At 37.8% G+C, this 7,888-nt stretch overlaps 1 long non-coding RNA gene across 1 annotated transcript; it reads right to left on the bottom strand.

The window, feature by feature from the left end:
• Positions 1-583: 583 nt before the first annotated feature.
• Positions 584-1,887, bottom strand: LOC124329154. Its single transcript, XR_006916586.1, has 4 exons — positions 1,702-1,887; positions 1,382-1,640; positions 909-1,152; positions 584-848 (listed from the first exon to the last, which is right to left on the bottom strand). It is a non-coding gene; the product is annotated as an uncharacterized LOC124329154 (long non-coding RNA).
• Positions 1,888-7,888: the final 6,001 nt, after the last annotated feature.

The raw sequence follows: 7,888 nt of genomic DNA, 5'->3' as shown, positions 1-7,888 counted from the left end.
ATTTGAGGTGAGAATTGCAATTTGAGAATTGTAATGTGAGAATTGTAATTTGAGAATTGAAATGTGAGAATTTGAATTTGAATTGTAATTATCATAAATTGCTAGTATTTTGACACCTGACAGTTGCACTTGAATAAACAGGAATGATACTAAAAAGCAACTGTATGTGCCAGAGCGAAGCGGCCATTAAAAACCGAGAAAGGAAAACAAAACAAAAAATAAATAGCCCATCCCTCTGAAGCCTGTGAGCCAATGAGAAGGCTGGAAATGCGACGGTTTTTTGGTACGGACATGCCCGTACGTACGTGGAGACCATGTTGCGATTTCAACCCAGATAAAGATTGAAGGGAAATTTTAAGATAGCGCCACCATTCGGCAGCGTTACCAACTATAGGGAGAAGGGAGGTATGACGGTAGTCGCCATTACTTTCCAAATGGCATCTTATCATAGACGTCATCTATGACAGTTGGGCATTAGTTGTTAGTTGAAATAGGCTATCACCCCTTCTCTCTCTCTATCTACTCACTAACCAACAAAAAAAATCTTTTTTTATATTTTTTAAAATTTGGGAATATTCTGAATTTTATTTATAAGGCTTTTGAACTTGCCCTATATTACATTTACAAAAACAAAATTCGATTAAACATGTCGAATGACGTTGCCATATCAATTCATACAACAAACTCAAACAGAGACAAAATGAGTTCATCCAGATAAACAAAATGAATCATTAAAGAAGTCTTCGACATGACGGCGTAGGACCGCCAATCCAACGAATTTAAGTCCGATTTTGGAACTACTTGAAGCTTACGCCTGCTCGCATTCCGAACCGTACGAGAAACTCCGTCTTTATTTAAAAAAAAATAAAAATTAATTATTAATTTTAAAATAGTTAGTTAATATTTACGTTCTCCAACTGCCGACAAAAAACCAGCTACCGATGGATATATACAGTCTGCTATGCCGTTACTGTCAGGGGAACGTATTATCTTAACATCATATAGTAGCATTTGTCCATTAAACACGATAAATTTTGGTTGAACACCGCCTGTTGTTTTTTTTTAGGATCCGGTAATTTCAATACCATGTGTCATGTAGATGACATCAGCAGGTGGTATTCCTGCATTTTGTAGATCCTTCAAATTTGCGACCTACATTTTTAGCAAAAATGAATCGCGTTAAAATGGGTTTGTTGTCATCTCAGTGGGCGGAAGAAGATAGAATAAGAGAAAAAAATCCCAGAAGGATGGACTCCTAATATTTTCTTTTTCGTTCTCAATAACAGAGAGGGGGAGACAAAAAATATGGAAAAAAAAGTAGAAGGGGACAAGAGGTTGCGTGGGATGAAGGAGCGCCTAGTAATTGTCTTAGGATACTTACGTAATTAGAGATTTTCCCATTGAAATCACCGGGGTAGTTGACCATGTATCCCAATTTCCAATTTGGCATGTAATGGTACTTGAAAAGATCGGATACATGTGCCAATGGAAGATGGAGATCGGTGGTTTCAGCGCCCGATTTGTCATGGTTGTGCATGTCCGACTCCAAACTGAGGATAGATCCATTGGCGGCTGCCTCTTGAATGATATGGATCTCATAGTCTATCCCGGTTGTGTCTTTTAGAAATTTTCTAATTATCCTAAAATTAGAAACATTTTAATACTTAAAATTATTTGTTAAGAAATTAAATAAATTGTTACCAGAAATTGTCAGAAATACATTTGCGCAGATTTTCAAAGAGGTATGAAGGAATTGCAGAACCACTTGATGATCTTGTCACAAGTACTATCAAAAAACAGTTTGCGGAAGATCAAATGCATTTCAAGGGTGGCATATTCCATTTGCCTTCTCCATTTTTTACCATTGGACCGGTTGCATTGCATGGTCCACAACTTTCCTTATGTAAATCCAGATTGGATCGGACCCCAGGTGGCCATAATCTTGGCACCAGACTCCGTGTGGTAACATGTGTAAATCAGTTTTCGGAGGAACCCCATTAACCGAATGAACGAAACCGCTTGCCTTTTTTGGAAGACAAGAAGTTAATCCTGTTTTACCTGTCACTAAAAAAAGGTTGAGAGATTAGAAATGATTTGGTCAATTTAGTTCATGTATAGAGTAAATATCTCTCTCTGCGCGTAGGGGAGAGGGGGGCTAGTTGGCAGGGTCACTTTTTGTGAATTTATTTGAATTTTTTGACCACACGTTTTGCAAATTGAATGAATGAATCAGATTCAGATTTTAATTCTCTATGAATTGATCGAATTTGTTTACAATGTTCATTTACACGAAATTGTGAAATTGAGAAAAACTGCAAAAAAAGCTGACGATTCTCACAAATTTCTAGGTCAAATTTTGAAAACTTGCATTTCAGCATCTCGTGAGAAATCTGTATGCCAACATGCCTCACCAAATTTCTGCCAACTAACCCCACATCCCACAACATTTTTCGAACAAATAAATTGATAACTAAATAACTTTTTAATGTAGAAATGTGGGGTTTCTTTTAAAAATAAGAAAAACATTAATTCTTTTTTGCTTGGGTTTTCTGACTCTCTTAGAGTTTTATACTATGAGAAAAATGAAAAGTGCTGAGAGGCCCAAAAAAAACTTTTTCCCGTTTTTTTTTTCTTTTTGCTATAACTCCTGTTGGGGAATTCGTATACTTTTGAAATTTTGTGTGAGCAATCTGGGTGATGTCTTTCAGATTTGGTGTAAAAGGCTTGATTTGTTTTGGTCTGTATGGGGTCTAACTAGCAAAATGCAAACTTACCCCATCTGCCAACTAGCCCCCCTCTCCCTTACATGTACAGTCTGCCCGCCTACGTCTAATTATTATTGCAAGGACAATAAAATAAAGGGAGAACAGCGTTACTCCCGTCCGTCTCAAAAAAAGTTGCGCACAACCACTCTATTGGCAATTTTATAGACGTTAGAAGTATAGGACAGTGTGTGTGTGTGTATGGACTATGGTGCATCAGTTATATAATAATTGCCTTTCCTCGGGTTACTGAGCCACCGCCCATATTATGTACACAGTGTGACAAACAATAGCAACGATGGCCCGAATAAGAGCCAGCGCTTAATAAAAGAAAAAGAGGCAGAGCAAAAAAGTTTCACACAGCGCTGATCGCACAGAGTCGGTCTAGTTTCGTGCATCATGACGCAAAACGAAAACAATTCTGATAAAAGAACAAAAAATCAAAAGGAATTTGTGTGTGTTTTTTTCCGATTACTTGATTAGGGGGGCCCAGCCCTCTCTTTTTTTTTATTGACAGTGAATGTTGTGCGTGTGGACGGTGTGCCATTAGGCAAAGAACCGAGTAACGTCCCGTCGACTCCGCGTACGCCTTGGCAAAATTGCAACAAATGAGAGAACTTGTTCTTCGTTTCTTTCCGGATTTTTTTTTGTGTGTCTTGGCTAATTACTATGTGCTAGCTATTTTCTGAATTTTTCATTTGTGTTACCAGAACACAAGAGGATTAAATATGAACAAAATTGATTTGAATTTTGACTAAATTTTCGTCTTTTAACATTCTTACAAGATCCATTTAGTTGATTGTACGGTGGTGCTCTAGTCTAGTTGACGCTCGCCATCAATTTCCTTGTGGAAAAAACAAAGGAGTAGAATGTAGAAATTATCTTTTGGGATCGAAAAAAAAATGTCATTGTTTTAGTGACGACGTATTTGAATTTTCATGGGAAGGTATAATATGAGCGGGCGAAACCTCTCTCTTTCCTGGGAACATTCTGCGGTCATCGCTATCACCCAGCTCGTCGTCGACGCTTTATTATTTTCGTTTTGAGGCCGGTGGTGGTGAGGGGTATATGAATAGAGTAGAAAATCATACAGTCCAAAAACCGAAATGTCAAGAGGGGGCTATATTGTTCATACACAAAAGGGACAAAAAAAGACTCTTGACTTCACCCCCATACAGACAAAAAATGAAAAAACAGGTAGGCGACTGATGCTATCATGGGTTTTCTCCTCTCTTTTTTTTTAAAGTCGGCGACAAACGAATCCATCACAGCTCCGTGCGAGCCCACGCGCTCTCACTCATAGACCTTATCTTCTCCCTCTCAATGTTACTCGTGTGTCCTTTACTTTTTTCTGATTTTCTATAAAAAAATGATTAGCCGGACGTCAAATCCCTCTGCATACACACTGATTATACCTCTTATAACCCAAAAGAGAAACAAACTAAATATTACAAAACAACAACAAAAAATATGAGGGAAAAGGGACAAAAAAAGGTTATGTAAAATGAAATAAAATGAAATCCGGTGGAAGAAGGTGGAATGAAATGCATACACGAATAAAATTGATAACAATAAAAATACTTGTGCGCGTAATTTCTCGTCTTTAGCTTGGGACATGCACCACACACAGACACACATTTTTCTTCCGAGAAAAATAAAAAAAATAAGGAACATGGGAAATTCAATCCGGGCAAAAAGAGAAAAGATGAAAAAAAACGTTAGTCCTCTCCTACTCCTTGAAGAAAAATGGAATTCAAGTTTATAGCAAAATAGACACAACAAAACTTCGGGTGAAGATCTGATGATGAATGTTACGCTAAACGCAGGGTTTAGTCTAACCAGTGTGTGTGTGTGTGAGCAGTCTGGGGTTTGAAATTCACGTTGTGGTATTTGTTTGTGTTTGTGTTGGTTTGTGTGTTATGGAGGAGGCAAATTAACACCAAAATCAATTTGGTCTTACTGTCTACTCTCTCACTTTTATCTCTTTCTCAATTTTTTCAACTTTCTCTGGAACTTGTGTGCGTTTGTGCGCGCAGTTTCTTTTCATCAAAGCGATCTAGGGCGAATCCTTGCATACCGAGTGATAAAGTATAGATTATAGGCGGGCCGCTTGGCGAGTAAAAAAATTGAAATCAAATATACAAGACGTCGCTGTTGAGATTGTTCAACCCTCCACCAAGTACACCGTTCACTAAATAATTGGCCCTGTTGGAAATCTAATAACTTTGGTGACACGCAAAAGCATTTAAGGGAAAAATCCCGGGCAAGTGATAGCCTAGCGAAGATATCTTGTTTTTTCTGGTGATGAACACATGACACAACCAACACTAATTGAAAAATAAGAAAATGAAATTTAGAACACTTACAGGCAGTATACACTGATTTGAACAAATTATTCACGTCTGGACATTTTGCTTTTTGCAATGCATAATCCATGAACTGAACACCAGTAAAGGCTTTAGGATATGCTCTTTTTTTCTTCAACAACTGATTTTCCAAAAATTCTCTTGTAATAATACTCATTTTGGACGAGTTATTCTGTTAGGGGACTTGTGGCTGTGCTGGAGGGAACCGAAATGAAGGGGAGATTAAATGGACCAAACTGTTACGAAATGCCTGAGGCAACAACGTGCTGCGACACGCGCGCCTAAACCTAATAGCCAGTAGCGTGAGAAAAATTTTGCGTGTCAAAAAGGAACTATAAATCGAAAAAAAAAATTTTTGGTCAGTTCAATTTCATGTGGCAATAAAACATGACGTCCTGTTCTGATGCTGCTGATCTTGGGGGGGGGGGAGGATTTGGATTTTTCAACGTTATCTATAGGTTACAGTGGTTTATTTGATAAACAGAGGAAGTGATTCTACAGTAAAAGAAAAGTTAATTTCGGGAAATTTAAATAATAATTTAGTAGTAGAGAAAAAGTATTTGTTTCGTTGGTTCGGTACGTACAGGTTGAAATGTATTGGCGAAAAATCGAAAAATTGAAATCAGAAGTGGAGATATATCTGATGAAAAATGGATGGATTCATTACTACACACCACTTGGTTGTTTTGCCAAGACACTTGAATGGCTGGATCTTGGTAAATTTAACCAAGTTTTCATGATTAAGGACATTCGGGAACGGTTTATGGTATTTTTTTATTAATTTAAAGCAAAGGGGTATGAAATAATTCTGTATTTTATATAGCTTGCAGATGATGATTGCAAAGATATTGTAAAAAGAATGTCTATTGCTTCATCCATGGATTGTTACTATCGCAAAAGCATGATTAATAAAACTATATCTGAGAAGAGAAGATTAATGAAAAACTATTTGGGTAATAAAATTTTTAAGATTTTTTCATAGTTTAACGCTCCAACTTAACACTCCAACTTCAACGCTCTAACAAATTAGATGGACATTTGTTTATTACTTTCGATTTTCTAGTAAACCAAGATATAGCAAAAGCGAATGTTGGAAATTTAAATGAATTTGGAAAAAAATATTGTGAATTTTGTTCGGGTTTGAATTTATGTAAGAATCCATCAGCAATGAGCAAGCATGTTCACAAAGAGCATTTAAGTCATTTCGAAAAATCGATCCTGAAATATTTTTCAGTTGCGGACATGTTGTCCAATGACGATGTAACAGCCGCTATAGATGCAATGCATCTTGATTTAATTGGCCAAGACGAACATGTTATATTCCTTGACGAAGGTCTGAAGGTTAGTATTGAAGTTTAAAAAAATAATCTTTTTCTAAAAGAAATTTTTCTGTCTAGGTGTCAAGTCTGGGTGCGTGTCCGTTAAGCCGCGCCACTGTATTTCTAGATGAGCCAAACAAGACCACAAGGATGTGAACGACACAAAGGTGCAAGCGAGACTGCCGTCCTGCTCCCAGGCCCCGCAGCGCCACCACCGTCGAAAGGGGGGGACAGGGACATAACACTAGGTTCTTCTCGATAATTTTTTGATCCAGCGGACGGTTGAACCTGTTGCCCAGCAAATTGTGGATCAAACATTCACATATTCGTCACTTATTTTTTTTCATATTTTTTTCTATTAATTTTAAAATAATTAAAGCTGGAAAAATAATACTTAATTGCTGTTTTTGACTCTTTTTTTACGATTTTATAGCTTTATAAGTACACAAGCAATGTGCAATCGGACTTAGAAAATTTTCAGACCGTTTATAGCTCATAGTTCACCCAATTGTCCACCAGGCAGCGCCGATCAGGTGCGACCACTGGCTTCAGCCGAGATAGCCGATTCCAACCATAATTTCCCCCACCATACTAATACACCATGCTATTATGGAAATCCACCGCTATACCCACTAGACTGCCAATCGCTAATTTTCAGTAAATTCTGACCATCGCCCAATGCAAGTCAGACACACAGGCATCCAAAGGGTGGAAAGAATCTGTGGAAATGTGGAACAAAAAACGAAACTTTACGACCCTCTGGCTATGTACTATGGCAACAGGAAAGGGGCAGGGAACCCAAAATTGGTCCCACACAGAAGCGTACGATGATGGGCCGTGACTAAAGTAGGCCATGCTACGAAGCGACGCGCCACCATTTGCATTTCGCATCTTTTAGAAATTGATAAAGTTGGGTAGCATTGCCAAATATAAAATTGTCATCCAAATAAATAAAAAATCTCGGCAGTTATAGAATAATGACCGGGCCTCAGGCTACTCGTTCGATCATAATCGAAAAGCAGTGGTAGCAGCAGGAAATTTGATTGCATAAAACAGAATTAAGTGACACTGCTGATGGCGTCGCCCGTTACAAAACTTACATAAAAGAGATAAGCGAATCGCGCACATTTTGAAACAAATTCGCGTACAAAATGAAAAAAAAGTGGGGAGGCGCATTATATAAATTGTGGGTGTGTGTAATTTAGGGAGATGGAATTGAAAAATAATAATTAATAAAAAATCTCGGCAGTAATAGAATCCGGGCCTCAGGCCACTCGTTCGATCATAATCGAAAAGCAGTGCTAGCAGCTAGTTTCTCGTAGGCCTACTCCCGTACTCCTCCCATGTTAATAAGACCGTTACTTTGCATAAAGATATTTTCCTTATTGAGTTAATATATCAAAGACCCCTATCTAATATTTCAAGTCCCGAAAAGTTGCAA

This window comes from Daphnia pulicaria, chromosome 1, assembly GCF_021234035.1.
Source record: "Daphnia pulicaria isolate SC F1-1A chromosome 1, SC_F0-13Bv2, whole genome shotgun sequence".
Lineage (NCBI taxonomy): Eukaryota > Metazoa > Arthropoda > Branchiopoda > Diplostraca > Daphniidae > Daphnia > Daphnia pulicaria.
The sequence above is the reverse complement of the archived record's forward strand: the minus strand, read 5'-3'. Positions and strand labels throughout refer to the sequence as shown.